The 21290-nt window shown below is 40.2% G+C and overlaps 1 protein-coding gene across 1 annotated transcript in view; it reads right to left on the reverse strand.

Annotated features, from left to right (window-relative positions):
- ZNF804B (zinc finger protein 804B) overlaps nucleotides 1–21290 on the reverse strand; it is a 504210-nt gene that overhangs the window by 68735 nt on the left and 414185 nt on the right. The gene's annotated exons all lie outside the window — the stretch shown is intronic.

The following is a 21290-nucleotide window of genomic DNA, read 5'->3' on the forward strand; positions in this document are numbered from 1 at the left end:
ACATTTATGTCACTACTAATGTTCAAGTATTTCCTAATATTGAGCATGTACAATCTGAAAAATAGATTTGAATTTTCAAAACTGTATGAGTTATAATATTTAATCCTAAAAATAGGACTGTGACACTCTAAAATGAAAACTCAGAATATTTTCATAGAACTGCAACAATTATTCTTATATGCATGCATACACTTTGAAATTTAAATGTAGAGGAGGATCCTGAAAGCCTTTAATTTTGCACAGAAATGAATATAGTAAAAAGTAAACTTCCAATTATCCTAAGTAACCAGGTAAATGTCACATGCATCAGATAAATTGGAAAGTTCTATTTTTAATTATGTTGACAGAGAATCAATTCTTTTCTTTGTACCAATGAATGGAATTTTGCTGGGTATTAGTGAATTGAGTATTGATCTTGCTTTCCATTCTTTCAGTCACCATGGAAATGCTATGATTTTCATAGTACTTATCTGAACATTATTAGATTTATGTGTATATTCTTACTCTATTTTCACCTCACCTCTCTAGGCGTCATTATGTTTGCTCAAGACTTTACTGATTTAAAAAATGCACCAGGATTGTTTTATTGTTTTGAAAACTGGAGACATATCTTCCTCCAATAAATATCTTCCTCCAATAAATATTATTATTATTTTTTGACAAGAAGAGTGAACAGTGAGAGAGAGAGTAACAGAGAGAAAGGTCTTCCTTTACTGTTGGTTCACCCTCCAACGGCTGCTGCTGCTGGCGCACCGCACTGATCCAAAGCCAGGAGCCAGGTGCTTCCTCTTGGTCTCCCATGGGGTGCAGGGCCCAAGCACTTGGGCCATCCTCCACTGCCTTCCCGGGCCATAGCAGAGGGCTGGACTGGAAGAGGAGCAACTGGGACAGACTCCGGTGCCCCGACCGGGACTAGAACCCGGGATGCCGGCACCGCAGGCGGAGGATTAGCCAAATGAGCCACGGCACCGGCCTAAATATATAAATCTTTAAAAACAACTTTTACTAAGAATTGAATTAGTAATTAGAAATGTCTTCACTAGTAAAATCTATCAAAATTTTAAAGAAGAAATAATTCCAGGCTTACAGAAATTCTTTCAGAAACTGGAGGAGAAGAGAAGCTTCCCCACTCATTTTATAAATGTAGTATTAGTCACTGATGTCAGAGCCACACAATCATTTCAAGAAGTGAATTAAGGTTCCTTCAAGCATATAACACAACAATCCTTAACAAAACACTGTCATCTAATTTCCACAAATTATACAGGATACAATACATAAATACTAGTAGGATTTACTCTTGAAATGTATGATTGACTTATATACAGAAATCAATTAGGGCAATACTGAACCAAAGTAATATAAAGGGCAAGAAACGTGTTCATTTCAACAAATGCATGAGCAGCATTTGACAAAACCGAATCCCATTTGTGATTTAAGACTGAACAAACCAGCTCTTAATAAACTACGTGTAAAAAGACATAACTCCAGCCTAATATGGGGTATTAAAAATCTATAAGAAACATAATAATTGACATCAACAGAATGCATCACCTCTACCCAAAATTCAGAACACAAAAATTGCCATTTCCAACACTTCTACTTAACAGAACATTGCAATCTTACACAAAAGAAACAGAAAGTTAAAAGGCATATATAGTTCAGAAAGAAAATAAGTATTATCTGTAGTTGATGTATTCTTGTATAAAGAAAACCCTAAGAAATCTAACAAAAAAGTAGCAAATAAGGTTAGCAAAATTACAGGATCTATATAAAAATGTAAGATCAATGTTTAAACAATCAATTGAATTTCTATGTAGTGGCAACAATCAGAAAATGAAATAAAAATTTCATTGACAATAGCTTACAAAACTAAAATATTTAGCAATAAACTTCACAGAGAAAATAAAAGATGTGTCAACTGAAAACCACATAAAAACTCCTCAAGAAAATAAAAATGATCGAAGGAAGTAGAGTGATCAGTCATATTTATAAACAGGCGGACTCAACAATGTTAAGGATTATAATTCCTCCAAATGAATATGTAGATTTAATCCAATTCCAATCAAGACTCAAGCAGATTTGCCTTAGAAATTTCAGATCCTGGGACCAGTGCTGTGGCATAGTGTGCTAGGCCTCTGCCTGCAGTGCCAGCATACCATATGGGTGCTAGTTTAGGTCCAGCTGCTCCACTTCTGATTGAGCTCTCTGCTGGTAGCCTAGGGAAGCAGCAGAGGATGGCCCAGGTGCTTGGGCCCCTGCGCCCACAGGAGAGATCCAGGGGAAGCCCCTGGCTCCTGTCTTCAGATTGGCCCAGCTCCTGCTGTTAAGGCCATTTGGGGAGTGGACCAGCAGTTGGAAGACCTCCCTCTCTGTCTCTCCCTCTCCGACACTCTGCTTCTCATGTAAATAGATAAATCTTAAAGAAAAAGAAATTTCATGTTCTAAAAATTATGTTAAAATATAAATAACCCAGAATGACTAGAACGTGAACAAATTTGGAGAATTCAAGATACCTGATTTCAAAACATGCTATAAGACCATAATAACTAAGCCAGCATATTATACACAAGCATAAACATATAGATCGATGTAACAGAACATAAATAAACTAACACACGTATGATAGATTTTCCAATAACAAAATGGAACAAATTATATTGGAACAAATGGATAACCACATGCAAAAATTGAAGTTGTATTTTTGCTTGAAACCATACATAAAAATTAATTCTCAGAGTTAACTCAGGCATAAATATGAAAACTAAATTAAAATTGTCTAGGAAAATATAGAAAATTTTGATTCTTGGATTGTTCAAATATTTCTTACATATTATTATACAAATGTATTGGCTAAAAGAATGACTTTGCCCCAAGTAAAGGAAACATTTCTCTTTAAAAGACCCTATTAAGAAAAGGAGGAGAGGGGTATGTGAGGAGCCCAGGAGTTTAACTCGCAACTTGGAATACCTACAGCCTGTACTGGAGTGCTGGGGATCAAGTCTCACCCCCACTGCCAATGTACCTTCCTGCTAAGGTGTCTGGGAGGCAGCCAATGATGCTCTAAGTACTTGAGCTCCTTCCCCAGCATGTGAAACAGCAGGATGGGCATCCTGGCTCCTGGCTCCAGTTGGAGGTTGTTGAGGGCATCTGGAGAGTGAACCAGCACATGGCATCTCCCTTTCTCTCTGTCACTCTCCCTATCAAACAACTAAATATTTAGAAAGAAAAAATGAAAAGACAAGCCACACTCTTAGGGAAGATACGTCAACTCTGTCTCTGATGATAGCTATTGAAGACATTTTCAATAAGGTGAAATTAGAAAAATATGGAAATGGAAGCTTCACCATAGAAGATAGAGGAATGTCAAAGAAGTAAATGAAAATAATATCTATATTAATTGTCTGTCGAGGAACTCAAAGAAGTCACAATGAGATGCTCGTACACAAACACTATGTGTACACTGCACAAAGGGCTTGTACACTGGACAAAGAGCTTGCAGCTTATTTCAGATTAAATCCAAAAGTAATAGTGAAGAGTGAAGGAGGTAGGGCTGACTAGAGGCCTGTCAGTTTTAAGTGCATTATCGTTTCGGGAGAAAAGAGAGATGTGCCAATAGAGGCAAAGGTGACTGAGATTCTGAGGAGCTGGCTGAAGAGTTTTAGGACTCTTGTTAGGTGCTAGGAAGGGAAATCCCATTCTGGGGTCCTGTCTGTCATTCCAGTGAATATTTAAATTCCTTCCTCTGGCATTTTTAATGTGATCTTGTGTTTATACTGAATTCCGAAAGAAGCTGGGATCAGTCACAAATTAGACATGAAACTGACTGATACCAAGAGCAACAAAATGCCTGTTGCCAAAAAAACTATTACTGATTACAATTCTCTGCTGTTTTGGTTTGACTGTGTCCCCCCAAGTTTGTGTGTTATAAACTTACACCTCAATGCAACCATGTTCAAAAGTGGGTTCTTTAAGAGATGATCTGGTCAGCAGGAATGGGGACAGCAAGCACTTCCACTCACTGGTTCTTGCCTCAAATGGCAGCCAACAGCCAGGCTGAGTCAGGCTAAAGTCAGGAGACAGGAAATCCATCCAGGTCTCCCACCTGGGTAGCAGGAATTCAAGTCTGGAGCTCCTGTCCACTGCTTCCCTGGAGCATCAGCAGGAAGCTGGATGAGAAACTGAGCATCTTGGTATGCAGGTGGCTGAATTAGGGCCTAACCAGCTGCACAATCCCCCTGCCCCCACCAACCATTATGATTTTAAACAAACTGTTCTTTTAGATCAGTTAAGAATAAGAAAAATAATTCCTTTACGATAGTAATTTATCCCTTTTCTAATACATTTTATTTCTTTATGAAGATCTAAATTTCTGACATAATATTCCTCGTATCTCTGAAGAGCTTTTTTACTAATTCTTGCAATGCAGGTCTGTTGACCAATTTCATCAATCAGTGCTGCTTCACTTTTTCAGGGTGATTTTGCTGAACACAGAATTCTAGATTGGCATGTGTGTGCGTGTGCGTGCACACGCAGACATGCACATATGTGTTTCACCCCACTCTTCAGAATTACATGAGTTCTGAGCAGTCCAGTATAATTCTTAGGCTCTCCGTGCGGTTTTTTTGCCTCTCTTATTTTTCTCCTTTGATTATTTCTCAGTTTGCATGTGATATGACTAGATGTGGAATTTCTTGGATTCATTCCGAGTTGTGTTCTCTGATCTCCCAGGATCATTAGTCTACCATGCAGCATTAATTCTGGGGAATGCTAAATCCCATTTACGGTATGTTTGTATTTTTCCCATAATTGCTGTATATTCTATTGTGTCCCTTTCATTCTTATTTTCTCCTAGCATTTTAGCTTTGGATGTTTTTGCTGACATTTTTAAAGCTCCCTGATTCTTTCCCTGGCTAAGCCCGGCCTCCTGACAATGGCAGGAAAGACATTCTTATCTCCATAGCCCAGTTTTAAAATTTCTCACAAGTCCATGATTTTCCTGACATCACTCGTCTGTTCTGACATGTTGTCCACTTTCTATCAGAGCCGTTGGCATATTAATCATAGTGGTTTCCAATCCTCATTCTGATAATTGTGACGTGGCTGCCATACCCGAGTCTGTTGTCATGCCTTCTCTGCTTCTTCCAACTGAGCTTTTGTGTTTCAGGATGCTTTGCACTTTTTATCTCAAGAGCCAGGCATGATGTCCCAGATAAGAGCAAGGGGGCGCAAACAGCCGTTCATGTGAGGTTTGAAGTTTATCTGACTAGGAGTGAGCCTGTGACTGGATGCTGCAGCTGTGGTTTGCAGAAGCTAAAATACCCTCTGTGGTCCTTGTTTCTGTCCCCTCCCCCCACTCCTCTTTTTGTGTTTCCTTAAAAACTTTCAAGTGAGGCCAAATGTGTGCAGTTCCTTCAGCTCTGACCCTCTGCTGCGTGAGGGAACCATGCTGCTGTGACGGCGAGGTCCCAGAGGCGGGAGGAGAGAGGCGAGCCTGTGCGGTTCTGCCCCCACACCCACCCAACTCATGAGACGGGAATTCGCTATTGCTCTGCCCCCAGGTTAAAGCCAAAGACGTGCAAGGGCTGTGTTGTTCGTTCTTCCTTGGACTTGGTCGGGCTGGGTAGAACAGGTCCTCCCGCGGGCAGGGATTCCTAAGACTGTGATGCTCTGTGAATATTTCAGACTGCTCTTCCCTTCTCCCTATCAGAAACACAGTAGGATTTTCCTTTTGGTCCATAACCATTAGGAGAACGAGGCAGGTATGGAGGAGTCTGCACTTCTCAAACATAAAATGAAGCTCTGGAAGTTCATCCACTACAGTTCAGCTTCACCGATACGGGGCTGGTGCCCACAGGAGTTTCTGCTCCTGGGCTTCGGCTTTGCAATGCCGGGACTTCCAGCGCCCACCTGGCTGAACCGTGGTTCTGGAGGGAGCCGCTTTTGCTGTAGGCTGCAGGTTCTGACGGATCTTAGGAGAGTTGCTCATTTTGAGTTTGCTCCTTTCCCCTCCTCGCTGTGTGTATCACAGTGACAACTTCCAAGGTCCTCAGTTGTTGGCATGGAAACTATGAGTTCTTACTAATTTTTCATCCACAGAGTCCACAAAATCTAGTGCAAATTATTTTTGGGTAATTAACTAAAATGGTGGGTAGCTGACTTAATTCCATAGATGACTGGCATAATTTCACAGGAACAGGAGATGGATAATAAATTAAGACATATTTACAGGGGAAGGATTGCTTCTGTTTTTATCCTTGGCCTTACCATTAATATACATGGGCAGTGAGCTCAAGCGCGATCCATAGCAAAGCAATATTCTGGCTGTTTGATAACAATAGTTATAACCTTAGTATTAAAACCACCAGCAGCTAATTCACAGTTAGAGTTAGAGGGAAGAGCTCACTTGGGGCAGTTACTCAGTGGATGATCAATAATGGATAAGACATAAGGAGAACAATATGGCCATCTGTAAATGGATGTAACAGTAGCTATCATTAACCACTGCAATTTAACGTCATTAATCATTTGTTCATGTTTCATTCAGTATCAAGTTGTCTGCTGAAATGTTGTATCATGCAGCTAGAAGACAAGTTGGAAAAACTATAATGTTGATTAGCAAAAGTAAACCTACAGATCCGCAAAAAGAAAAAACATACACCTGTTAAAAAAAAATCCAGGACTCTGCTGTACAGAGTGTTTGACATGGGACGTATATCAAAGGGCATTGCCAAAATTGTGTTTAGGAGGTATTTGGAACAGGCCAACTAGAGGTTATGGCTTTAAAGTCCTAACACCCACAGAATTACTTTCCTTTATCGTCTAGTCTAGGTTTAAGATAAAATCAAATGAGAGAAAGCTCTATTCACCTACAAATCTATGCATTTATCATTTCAGAGATAAAAGAGGTTCCTCAGTTTAGGTTCTCATTTAATGAAAGGATCCCTTGTAAAATATTCTTGCAAAATGGTTCACCAGCCCCCTTTAGAAGTGCATCTTGTGAAATACGCCTCACTCAGCTAGCTCCCCTGAATAGTTAGCACATGCCACACACTGGCTAAGGGGATTTCATGTAATGACACGCTGGTGAAAGTAGCAATGGCCCAATTTACAGAGGAATAAAAGAGAGCAATAAAGTAGGCAGAGAACCGGACAGGAGGAGAGATAGAAGGAGGATATGCGAACGCACACAGCAGACTGGACAGCTGAGGTAAGAGGAGTGAAGCAGGACTGGGAAAACGCAGGCTGAGACCTGAAACAGGAAGACTGGCTAAGGGAGGGAAGTCAGATGGGCAGGGCCTCTTCCATTCTCTGTCAGAAGACGGGTGCTCCCTGGAGAAACTGAATCAGGTAGAATCTTATCTAGGGGACATTTGGTATCCCTTACTCTAAGTTATACCGTCACTTAAATTCTTTTTTTTTTTTTTAATTTCTTTTTTTTTTTTTTGACAGGCAGAGTGGACAGTGAGAGAGGGAGACAGAGAGAAAGGTCTTCCTTTTGCCGTTGGTTCACCCTCCAATGGCCACCGTGACCGGCGCGCTGTGGCCAGTGCACCGTGCTGATCTGAAGGCAGGAGCCAGGTGCTTGTCCTGGTCTCCCATGGGGTGAAGGGCCCAAGCACTTGGGTCATCCTCCACTGCACTCCCGGGCCACAGCAGAGAGCTGGCCTGGAAGAGGGGCAACCGGGACAGAATCTGGTGCCCCGACCGGGACTAGAACCCCATGTGCCGGCGCTGCTAGGCGGAGGATTAGCCTGTTGAGCCACGGCGCCAGCCAGCGGTCACTTAAATTCTTAAGTGCAGTTGTGCCTGTTAGCAAGATTCTCCTTTCTGTTTATAGCTTCCAGAAGATGCCTAGATGTTGACAGCTGCAGGTAAGCCAATACACATACTACTCTATCGCACCATCCTGAAGCCAGCCAGCTGCCAACCCAACCAATGTGCATCAAAACTTCCAGGCAAAATTATAGCCCCTCAGTTATAAATAAAAATGAACAGAGATATTTGAGGAAAGCTTTTAGCATATAAACTATAGATAAAAGCAAACTCTGTTTATGGGTGTGCCTTTTTATGTGTGTGTGTCTCTCTCCTTCCATACACACAAACACATACATACTTTGAACAGCTCTTCAGTAGGAAAATTAGAGGACAGACATTGTGAAAATCTGTCAGAAGATTGATGTAAAGACAGACAAGGAATATAACAAGAGGAATAACAAATTTCACAGATTAATTCTGGAAACACATCATCCAAATATGAGGATTTCAAGAGAAAACTCAGAGAAACAACAAAGAACAAAGGAGGCTGCTATCAAATAATATAAAAAACATTTCCCAAAGCCAGTAGAATTATTTTCTGAATGAGAACATGCAAAGGAACATTCTTCACAATAAGAGAAAGAGACTCCTGACAATGCAAGCTGTAAAACGCTGGTATTTTAGGACACTCTGGACCACTGCTCCCAAACCTTGCATCTAGCCCTCCCTCTGCCCAGAACACCATGCTTCAGAGCAAAGACTGGATTGCTCCCTGGCCTTTCTTAACAACTGTCTTTTAATTAAGTTCTTCATTGAAACCGCTATCAACAATTCTCTTCACCCCACAGTATTCCCCGTACCTCTCGCTCCTTGAGTTTTCTCCCCAGCTTGTGGAACCATCTGATATCCTACATGCTTTTTATTACTTTATGTGTTCATTTTCTCTTTGCCTTTACTCAGTGTGATGCAAGCTCCATGGGGATGGAGAGGATTGTCTGGTTTGCTCCTCACCGTATCCTCAGCATTCTAGAATAAAGCTGGCTCACAGCAAGTACCAAATCAATATTTCCTCTAAGGAGAAACAAAGAGAAGTCTAACAGTTTCCAGAAAGACAGCATTAGGATTCAAGATGGCATGTATCTTTCAACAGCAACAATGTAGTTTGCAAACACTTGGGAAAAAATCCAGTGTGAGGGCAGAATACGCACACTCACTTTTACTGACAGTCAAGGTCTTCCAAAGGTTATCTCGCATGTATGCTTCTGTAAGAAGATTCTAAAGGACAGGTTCCACTGAAAGAGGCAAATAATTTAAGAATACAGGAAGCCATGAGATCGAAGAAATAAGAAACAGAACCCAGGAGAGAGGTGAAAGTGTTCACAGGATGATAGTGAAGGCAAATCCCAGAGCAGCAGCAGTGCTACCAGACTGAAGGGCACCTTGTCCAGACAGGAGCAGAAGACCAAGGACTGCACCAGTGATGTCTCTGATGGGACCACGGGAGCAGAAGTGATCCAAGTATCTGAGCCTACGTGGGGTAGGTTATCCAGGGATGAATGAATATAAAGCAGTAATACAAAACTGGGCACATAGAAGAGACAGGCAAATTTAATGCCAGGAAAAAGCAGTTTATAAGAAATAAAATAAAAACATGAAGTAACTGTAGTACCACGTGAAGCCCAATATTTATAATTCCAAATAATATAAAGTCTGAGCATTCATTTAACAATACAATACAATACAATACAATACAATAGAGATCTTTAGGACTGACCAGAAATAAAGTGAAATTAAACATGTAAAGGCAGAATAATCTGTAATAATAATAATAATAATATCTGCTTACATTGTTTCATAAAGCTTTATGATTGAATAGTAAATATTTAGTAACATGAAAATATATGACCTATATTTTTAAACTATTTTACTTATATATAGCTATATTTCTTGATGTTTACTGTGAAAAAGTATTACACAATACTTTCACAAATTAAATTTCATATAAGTTTAATCTAAAACTTAACTTAAATTCTTAGATTCTACTCCAGTTTATGTGCATCATAATTTAGCTACCTTCCTATCATTATGTTTAGACTTCTTTCAATAATTTATTTAAAATATCTTTGCACCCCAATCATTGGGATTCATTTGATTACTTTTCCAGAATCCATGCCAAAGGAAATCACATCTTAAGGTGTGTGATAACGAATCAAAAGTGAAGATAGAAAAACAAACAGGTCTGGCCTTGTGGTGTAGCACACTACATTGCTGCTTGTGGTATCTGCATCCCGTATGGGACTGCCAGTTCCAGTCCCGGCTGCACCACTTCCCAACCAGCTTCCTGTTAATGTTCTGGGGAAGGCAGCAGATGATGGCCAAAGTACTTGGACCCTGACATGCATGCTGGAGACCCAACAGAGCCCCTAGGTCCTGGCTTCTGCCTGTGCCAGCCTTGCCTGTTGCAGCCATTTGGGGAATGAACCTGCAGACGGAAGATCTTTCTGTGTCCCTTCCTATCTTTGTCTCTCTGCCTGTCAAATACATAGTTATTTCTTTTTTTTTTTTTTTAGCATGCAGAAAATAAAATGAGTAAACATCTTTAATAATCCATTCATGATGAGTATAGCCAATATGTAGGTATATTAACTTCCAATTGTCTCCTAATGCATATTTTAACTTTCCTGCAATTATATTATCTATGGCATTTTTTTTTAACTTTTATTTAATGAATATAAATTTCCAGTATACAGCTTATGGATTACAATGGCTTCCCCTTCCCATAATTTCCCTCCCACCCGCAACCCTCCCCTCTCCCGCTCCCTCTCCCTTTCCATTCACATCAAGATTCATTTTCAATTCTATTTATATACAGAAGATCAATTTAGTATAAATACTTCAACAGTTTGCACCCACATAGAAACACAAAGTGAAACATCCTGTTTGAGTACTAGTTATAGCATTAAATCAAAATGTACAGTACATTAAGGACAGAGATCCCACATCAGGAGCAAGCGCACAGTGGCTCCTGTTGTTGACCCAACAAATTGACACTCTAGTTTATGGCGCCAGTAACCACCCTAGGCTGTCGTCATGAGTTGCCAAGGCTATGGAAGCCTTCCAAGTTCCCCGACTCTGATCATATTTAGACAAGGTCATAAAAGACAGGTTGAGGATAGTTACCAATGATCCTAAGAGTGGCCTTAACCAGGTCTGAACAATTATACAGCATTAAGTGGGGAAGAGGACCATCAGTACACACAGGTTGGGAGTAGAGCCATTGGTGGTAGAGTAGAGGTTATGATTACAAAGGAATGAGGCCCAAGTGGACTAGACAGGGTCTAGAACAAAGGACAGAGTCATTATTAGAGGAGCTAAGAAAGGTGCTGTCTAAGCTACAAGTAATTTTTCTGATTGAGAGGCAAATAGAACCTGATAGAAGGGGCTTGATAATAATCTGGTGGGCTTTAGGCCTTGTAAGTTAAGAGGCCCAGACCTATCTATCTCTTCACATGGGGTATAGGAGACCCAACAGGCCAGTCCACTGCAGTGGCTTTCAATGTGGTAAGCCTGGGCTTCAGCAGAAGTCAGCTTGTGAAGAGCCCTGGCAGCTCTGCCAAGAGTTGGATCACTGGAAATGGACCTGCCCTGGAATCGAAGGATGCCCAGGTCAGAGCCACAGATCTTATTGGCTCCAAGCTGAAAAGCCCTTCACTCAGCCCAACTTCCAAAGTGACCACTGCAGTTGAGGGGACAGCCAAGTAGGGTCAGCAACATTGCAGGCAGAACTGTAAATTTCTTGTTAGAGATGCCCCCTGCCTTTACTTGGCCAGCTCTCCTCCCAGGCCAGCCAAGTAATGAAAGTCAACAGAGTGCCTTCCCCTAGGAGGTTCACACCTCCCTTAGGATATACATAGTTATTTCTAAGAACAAACTGAAACAGTGGTCAGCATTTGGTGTAGCTGCTACATGCCTGTCAGGACACCTGCATTTTGTAACTGAGGGCATGGGTACAAGTGCTGGTTCTGCTTCTGATTCTAGCTTTTTGCTTATGTACATCCAGGGATGGAGAATTAACCAAGGAGGCTATTATCAAATTATATAAAAAAACATATCCCACAACAAGCAGAATTAGTTTCTGAATTAAAAGGTACTATGGGGGAGGGGGTGACGCTGTAGCATAGTAGACTAAGCCTCCACCTGCATTGCCAGCATTCCATATGGGTACTGGTTTGTGTCCCAGCTGCTGCTCTTTCAATCCAGTTTTCTGGGTTTGGCCTGGGAAAGCAGGGAAGGATGGCCCAAGTGCTTTGACACCTGCACCTTTGTGGGAGACCTATGGAAGCTCGTAGCTCCTAGCTTTAGCCTTGCCTGGTCCTTGTGGCCATCTGAGGAGTGAACCAGTGGATGGAATACCTGTCTCTGTCTCTGTCTCTGTCTCTCTCTCTCTCTCTCTCCTTCTCTCTGTGTGTAACTCTACCTCTCAAATAAATAAAAAATCTTCAAAAGAAAATAAAGGATACTGTGGCATAGTAGGCTAAGCCTCCACCTGCATCACCTACATCCCATATGGGTGCTGGTTCATATCCGGCTACTCCTCTTCTGATTCAGCTCTCTGCTTAAGGCCTAGGAAAGCAGTGGAATATGGCCCAAGTGCTGGGCCCTTGCACCTACATGGGAGAATTGAAGGAAGCTTCTGGCTTTGGTCTGGCCCAGCCCTGGCCATTGCTGCCATCTGGGGAGTGAACTATCAGATGGAAGATTCTCTATCTGCCTCTCCCCTCTCTCTGTAATTCTTTCAAATAAATACAATAAATCTAAAAAAAAAGAGTTATTAAGAAGAAGGCAGAATATGCCTGTGTAGAATGTGGAATGGAAAATAATAATTTTGTTTTGGGTCATCTTGTACTTCAGATACTTAGGAACATTAATAAACTGCAAATAAGTGATATGCCTAGAATTGGTATAGAAACTGTGTCCATATGTGTGATGTAGAAGAAAATTATAAAACAAGAAGAGGGGAGAACCTGGGCTAGAAACCCCATGAGCAGTGAGAAGACAAAATCATACCAAGGGGAAGAACAAACTGAATACAGGGGCTGGCACTGTGGCATAGAAGATTAAGCCTCTGCCTGCAGTGTCAGCACCCCATATGAGCACTGGTTTGACTCCTGATCCAGCTCCAGGCTAATGAGCCTTGGAAAGCAGTGGAAGATGGCCCATGTCCCTGGGACCCTGCACCCACATGACTGGGAGGAAGCTCCTGGCTCCTGGCTTTGGATCAATTCAGCTCCGGGGCCATTAAGAGGAGTGAACCAGCAGATGGAAGCCCTTTTCTCTATGTTTCCCTCTCACTATAACTCTGCCTCTCCAGTAAATCAAATCTTTTAAAAAACAGATACCATGGAACATTCTTCACAACAGCAAGAAATTGCCTCATAACAAAGCAAGCTGTAAAATATTTGTATTTTAGGACTTGAGCCAGTGATGGCTCAAGTAGTTGGGTCACTACCTGGAAGACCTGGATAAGTTCCTGGTTTGTGGTTCCTGGCTTTGGCCTTGTCGAGCCCTGGTTGATGAGGGCATTTAGGAATCAAACTAACAAATGGAAGATTTCTTTCTGGCTGTCTTTCAAATATAGGCAAATCAATTTTAAAAATTTAAAAAGGAAAAATAGGAGCAATTTACACCCTCCCAAGCAATGTCCTCCCACATCCTGACCACACCAGGCAGTATATTCTTTTTAAAATATTTCACAAGGTAATTTTGAATTATCTTCAAATTTGTATTCAGTTGATTACTTGTAGAACACATGCTCATATTTTGTAAGTGACTGGCACTGTTTAGAATCTACCTTCTCTCTTTTCCCATCATGCCACTCTATAAAGACTCCTAACTTCTCTCCCGTGCTCTTATGTACTCACTTGACTGCAGAGTTAAGCTTATCGTGTGTATCAGTTCTTCAATTGGTTTCAGAGTTATTTTGCCAATAATATTTTGAAGACTAGTAGTTTCCCACAGTCTTAAAAATGACTTTAACTAAAGTCTGAAGTTTCTAGGGCAACCTACCACACTACCATTATATAGGCTCAATTATTTTGAATTATAAAAACCTGTTTCCTCTGACAGCTTTTGTCCAATAATTATACATAATTCAATATTAGTGTTCCAATCATCACTACCACTTTTATTTCATCTACTTAAGTGAAGATTCATCAATGAGTGCATACACTGATGTAGGACAGAGTGGGATGCTCCTACTTAGAAATTCACTCATTCTGTTACTCATTCATCCTTAAGGTATTTATTGAGTTATCACTATGTGCCACACACTGCTCTGAGACTTAGGAACATCATGGCTAACCAAACCGACAGTGTGCTTCCCACTTTAGGGCGAATGGCAGGGAAGGGGCAAATTGAGAAAAAAATTAATGTGAAAATTTGAATATTTATCCCTCTTTTTACATAGTCATAGGCAATTCTGTGCTGGTATACCAACTCTCTGGACAAACCAAATAAGAAACTCCAATTTATAGTGTTTGCACTGTGGCCAATTTCCACTTACCAACAATTAAACAACAAGCTCATAAAGCTTGAATATTGAACAACTAGCCCTGGGCAGCCATTCAGTTGACTCTCACTGCAGCTCACATAACAGGATCTTGAGGAACATTTCCAACTGGGTAACCACTCAAACAAGTAACATTCTATCAAATTACCCCCTTTAAGACCCAGACTGGAAACAGGTACCTTCAGCTCAGGCTACAGTAGCTTCAACTGACCCAAGAATCTACCTGGAACCAGTCATGACCACTGCCAGAACAAGTGAGCAAGTGCAAATGTCTGCGAATTCGCTGAAAATGAGCCTTTTCCTAATTTTAAGGGTAAGATCTCTATCCTAACAGGCACTTAAGCCTCACTACTACATCATGTGACTTATGTGTAAGCAGGATTCTGCTCTGGATCTCACATGAGCTTGTGCCCCACTCTGTATGTGAGGAGAGAGCCTGCCCTCTTGCATATTAATTTCCTGTAAGTTAGAATATTACCACACACAGGATTCCCTGTGGTCTCCTTATCTGCTGTTAACAAATGACATTGTATGAAAGTTATTTCTGGTGGCATTTTCATTTCTACCTACCAAGAATGGACCCACAGCTTGGGTGGGCAACATAACTACCACTGAGAGTGTCAACAGGTATGGGGATGGGAAGATCTGTTAGCTAACTACTTGATTAGGTGTTATGAAGGGGTGACATTTGAATTAACATACAAATGAAGAGGAGAACCAGAACACTGACCATCAGGTGAAAGAATATTCCAAACAGGACAGGGTAACAGGTTTTGGAAAGTGTCCTAAGATAGGAAAACACTATCCCTGCTAATATGCCTTCCCTGCTAATATGCCTGGGAAAGCAGTGGAGGATGGGACCTTGTACCCACATAGGAGACCTAGAAGAAAACTCCTGCTCCTGACTTCAGCCCGGCCCAGCCCTGGTCCTTGTGGCCATTTGGGGAGTAAACCAGTGGATGGAAGATTCTCTCTCTCTCTCTCTCTCTCTCTCTCTCTCTCTCTGTAACTCTAACTCTGACTTTCAAATAAATAAATAACCTTTTGAAAAAATGACATATGAATCAAATCATAGGAATAAGACAAGAGATAATAGAATTTTAGCAGTTTTTAGGAGCAAGATGACAAAGTTCTGTTTTGATATTTTATTTGGACAAGTAGAGATGGGGTGAATCTAAGACAATATTTTAAGAAAAAATCCATTGGAGTTCAAATCCAGGCTTCACAAGTGAACAGCTTGTTCTGAGCAAAAATAAATTCTATTGTGAAGCAAAGGGAGATTTAGAGGATTAAGTATCACAGGTGAAGGATCTGAAAGTAGATTTGTTTTTTATTATTGAAGATATTTTTATGGGTTAATTGTACAGGGATATGGGGTGTGTGTGTGTGTGTGTGTGTATTTTAAATTGAGATGAGCCAAAATACCTCCAGGGCAGGAGAGACTACTGCTAGATATAAGGATATGTATTACTCATTCAAGTATTGTACATTTTCAGCTTGAGAAAGGGAATATGACTTGTAGGTAGTCTCATCAGGATTAATTGTTATTGACATGTTAGCTATATTACTAATTACAGTGATATCTTTATCCAAGTGATTGCAATTTGTATGCACAAATTGCTGTACGAATAATGTTCGGAGTATATACAGGATTATAAGAGGTTCATTCAAGGCAATAGTTAAAACAATTTAGTTGTTTCCAAAAATGTGAGTGGCATAGGGGAAAGCCTCTGCCTGCGATGCAGGCACCTCATATGGGTGCTGGTTTTGAGTCCCAGTTGCTCCGCTTCTGATCCAGCTCCCTGCTAATGTGCCTAGGAAAGCAGTGGAGGATGGCCCAAGTGCCTGGGTCCCTGTGCCCACATAGGAGACCCAGAAAAAGCTCTTGGCTCCTGGCTTTGGTCTGGCCCAGCCCTAGCTGTTATAGCCATCTGAGGAGTGAAGCAGCATATAGAAGATCTCTCTCTGTCTCTCTCTGTAACTGTGTCATTCAAATAAATAAAAATAAATCTTAAAAAAGAGGGGGTTAAAACTAGAAATTGATCATTTGCCTCATTAAAAGCAATTTTTCAATCAGCTATGTTACTGTTGAGCTACTTTTTCTACAAATAATAAGAAAAAAATTGTAATTTGTTATCAGATTCTAGAAAGCTATTACTAAATGTCAAATGAGTTCATTTAAAACTAAGAATCAAAGACTGTTTTAATGTATTGTATAAAGTTATTTATTCACTGGTTTAGAATAATACAATCCTCGCAATGAAATAAATGCATCATACTGCTATTTAGATATTACATGGTACAAAAGCTCTGGAAATCACCTATTAAATTGAAGGATTCTGAGTAAAGAAAAAGAAATGAAGAAAGAGCAGAGAAGAGAATTCAGGTTTCTTTGTTTCTAGCTCTATGATTTTTCTGTTGATGACTAATGGAATGAAACCTATGCTGGATCTGGATTTACTTCTAAGAACACCAACATATCATATTGAAGTTCAACAGAAGAGTCCAAATATCTCCTCTGAATCCACATGGAAAATAAAATTAAGGTAACTATTCATATTACTCAAGCCACAAATACTCTCAGCCAAATTCCTACCACCATTATTATAATCATAATAATCCCAGTCAAGAAGAGCCCTTAATGAGGCAATAAACAAACAGGACACCTTTAGCTTTGAAATTTGGGGATGGGGAAATTTTGCATGTTGAACTGTATTGAATACTTCCTTTTTCTCTATATAAAATTCAGCCTCATTTAAAAAGGAAATTTTAAACTCAGCTAGATCAAAAACTGAGTTAATTTTAAAATATTTCGGCCTAAATGAATCTTTAGATGGAAGCATTTCAATGTCATCCAAGAAAACAGTCTAACAAGGTCTATAGCAAATGCAATCATTCCAGTGTTTTCCACAGAGGGCAGCTTATGCCAAAATATTCCACAATATTAATAGATTTAGAGCAAAAGATATTTGGAAAATGCTATGCTAAATCCGTTTAAGGTGAGATCCCATTTCCTTGAATATCAAGATATAAGTCATCAATCTGTGCATTAAATATACAGAGTGTGTGTTGAAATACAGCTACAAGATGGGAGGGCATCCCAGGCACAGGGAGGGTAACGAGCCAAGAAGAGCAGGTGGCAAAAGCATAAGGCATCTTGTGAGAAGCTGCAGGGAAACTCTGGAGCTTCAGGAGAGAAATCAGAAAACAGAGGCAAAAGCCAGACTGTAGAGGTTTTTAATGGCAGACTAACTAGTTCAGATTCTTTGAAAAGTCAGTCATCAACCACTGAAGATTTCTTAGGAGGGGTGTGATTGTGCACATGTGTAGTTTAGGAAGATCAATCTATCCTTACGTGAACAGGCTGGTTTGTAGCAGGGAAAATACAGTTGGTAGGGAGTCCATTTGAAAAATACTATCAGTGATCCTAGAATAAGGTCAAACATGAATGGTGAAAATGAAAATGTCCAATGAAGAATGTGAGCAAGACATATTGCCAGAAAGAACGAGCAGAGTATGTTACAGCTTCAGACTTCTTTTTTTTTTTTTTTTGACAGGCAGAGTGGACAGTGAGAGAGAGAGAGACAGAGAGAAAGGTCTTCCTTTGCCGTTGGTTCACCCTCCCAGTGGCTGCCGTGGCCGGCACGCTGCGGCCGGAGCACCGCACCGATCTGAAGGCAGGAGCCAGGTGCTTCTCCTGATCTCCCAGGGGTGCAGGGCCCAAGCACTTGGGCCATCCTCCACTGCACTCCCGGGGCACAGCAGAGAGCTGGCCTGGAAGAGGGGCAACCAGGACAGAATCTGGCACCCTGACCGGGACTAGAACCCGGGGTGCTGGCGCCGCAAGACGGAGGATTAGCCTAGTGAGCTGTGGCGCCGGCCCAGCTTCAGACTTCTAAAGATTTTTCCAAGAAAGTGCTGGTGGCTGCAGTGGCCACAATAAATCATTTGCAGCAACTTCTTTCATCAGGCTTTATAATTGCCTCCATGCGTGGATATAGGTTTTCTAGCATACAGGACCTACTATTGTTGATTACATGGTGAATCTCTAAGAAATCCAGATCACTTGTCTCCTTTTTCTGAAATCAATTTTGTGTGCTCTATTTTACGGATCCTACAGATACAGCTTTTACAACACATATATTAACGTATTACAGATCTACTTACAGATCTATTACAGATCTATTTACTTGTATGTCTTCCCCAATTAGATTATTACCTCCAAGAAGGCAGGGACCAACTTTGTCCATTTTCCACAACTAGTGCAGTAGCACACATTAGAAACTCAATCATTGCTTGATGAAGGGGCATGCCTGTGAAAGTTTGAAAATTGGTAAGTCCAAATAAAAACAGAACTGGGTACAGATGGAGTAGAATGATTGAGAAAAGATTGTTTAATCAACATATTGGGAAAGCAATGGAAATAAGATGAAAAAAAGCTTTCTTGAGAAGAATTCTAGAAGACAGAGATTCTGTAGATTACAGACCTGGTGCAGAGGATTCTAGCCTGTGGTCAAACACTCCGGCAGTTCCCCCAGGATGCCTCATTCTCTGTCATTCATCACCTGGTTTCTTACGTATCCAGTTATGCTGCCACCCGTCCTGAGTCTCTGTTTCAACATGTGTTCGGGCATGTGTAAAGCACAGCTCAACAGCCACTATTCCGTAAGACTCCCCCTGCTCTCTCATTCTCTATACCCCCAGATTATTGTTTTCCCTTATTATGCAGCCTGGAGACTGCCTGTATAAAATGCCTATAGGGCAATGCATATGAGAACTTTTTCTTTACAATCACATTCAATCAAGTAAATGAAGGAGGAGTGGCAGAATTCAAATCATAATTTTACAACTCCAAATGCAGTCATCAATTTTAGAAAACGATGACCTTAAGGGCTGATTCTGAGGCCAGAGTGAAATCTTTACTTAATATATACTAAATTGATCTTCTGTATATAAAGATAATTGAAAATGAATCTTGATGTGAATGAAAGGGGAGAGGGAGCATGAGATCAGAAGGTTGCTTGTGGGAGGGAAGTTATGGGGAGGAAGCCACTGTAATCCAAAAGCTGTACTTTGGAAATTTATATTTATTAATAAAATTTTAAAAAATGAAATAGATACATCTTGGGGAAAAACAAAGAAATTGACGACCAATGTCTACCAAAACTACTGAGGCAATATGGCTGGTGGGGTCCTCACTGATGGGTGAAGTAAGCTGATACTACTTGAACAAACTGATCAAAATTTTGTTTATACAAAATGAGAGAACAAGGTGATCTTCTGTATATAAAGAAAATTGAAAATCAATCTTGATGTGAATGGATGGGAGAGGGAGCGGGAGATGGGAGGGGTGCAAGTGGGAGGGAAGTTATGGGGGGCGGGGGAAAACCATTGTAATCCATAAACTGTACTTTGGAAATTTATATTTACTAAATAAAAGTAAAAAAAAAAAACAAAATGAGAGAACAAAAGGCATCATATGCCTCCTTAGGAAAGGACACTATACTCTTGGCCAGGGAAAACAAAAATCAGATATAACAACCAGTTTAAAGGAATCACAGAAGACCAAAGGGAAGGTAAGAAGAATGCACCAGATAGAATTCTTCAAATAATAACAGAGAAACACATCTACAGACTGAAATATATGTATACTAACAGAAGCTTAAAGATGTGCAAACATGACACAAGTCTGGATATGTAATCCAGATTTTAAAATAATTTACTAGATAACTAGAGAATAAGGCCACTAACTGATATAAAAAAATAGTTACTTTTTAGGTGTGACAATTGTTATTAATTAAAACACATTTATACATCTGAAAATACTTTTAGATGAAATTATGTCTTAAATTTTTTTTTCAAAATGATGTACCAGTGGTGGTGATGTGGTTAGTGGTGGTGCTAAGAAAGAACCAAGAATTATTATTGTTGAAGTTGGTTAAGAGCCAGATAATTCATTCTTACATGTGTTTGAAAGTTTCCCTTTTCTTACGCTTTCAAAATACATGTTCCTAGGCCATATCTCTGAATTACTGAATTAAAAAATCTGTAGGGAGAGTCTGGAAGTCTGCATTATTAGCCGTTTCTGAAGTGATTATTCTGCACACACTAGGAATTTTCTGCACACACTAGGATTTGGGAGTCAGTACTAAAACATTTGATTGCATTGATGTTGCCCTTGTCATAGAAATGTAGCCAATCACAGACACATGTCCTATCTTCAAGCATACATGTTGGTCTTCATTAGCCTTGCATTTCTCAAAGTGTAGTTTGCACTCAATGAATATACATAATGTTGATCAAAGCATTCTTTGTGTTCACTATGAATAAGTATTTTAGTATCCAAGACTTACCCACATACTCCAACCAACAGGTCCATCTGGGATCAAGAGTGTATGCTTTCAAATAGCTGTCAGCAATAATCCTCTGGCCATGTGGAATTTCTTTCTCAGTCACTGGTATTTAACACTCCTAATTCCAAAATTGCCAACATGCCCATAACTCAACCAGCAAGGATAAAACCTAATAGGATGTGGACATTAGCCTCCCGCTTTCACAGATGCAGAGAAGTTTATGAACCATGTGTTGGATATGTACACTGATAATACAGATTTACATAAGACATTTTAATAAAATGAAATATTTTAACCTTTCATTACCCCTTAACTTTGCATTTTTGAGTTGCTTGTTGCAACTGTTCACTTACTGAATAACAACTTTGACTCTATTAAGAGGGTCTTCTTAAGCAAATATAATGTCTTACTGAAATTTCCCCCCAAAGATTTGGCATTTCCTGTATCTTGGAATCCTTGAAAGAAATGGAATGTAACAGAGTTTGTAACAGACTCTGTTCTAGTAGTAGTCTAGGTTTATAGTTCTATCACTAACTAGTTGGGTGATTTTTAATGTGACACTATTTTTACTAGGCCCTGATTTCTAGGAAGTTTATTCTTAGATCATCTCT

The sequence above is a fragment of the Lepus europaeus genome, chromosome 20 (assembly GCF_033115175.1).
Source record: "Lepus europaeus isolate LE1 chromosome 20, mLepTim1.pri, whole genome shotgun sequence".
NCBI lineage: Eukaryota > Metazoa > Chordata > Mammalia > Lagomorpha > Leporidae > Lepus > Lepus europaeus.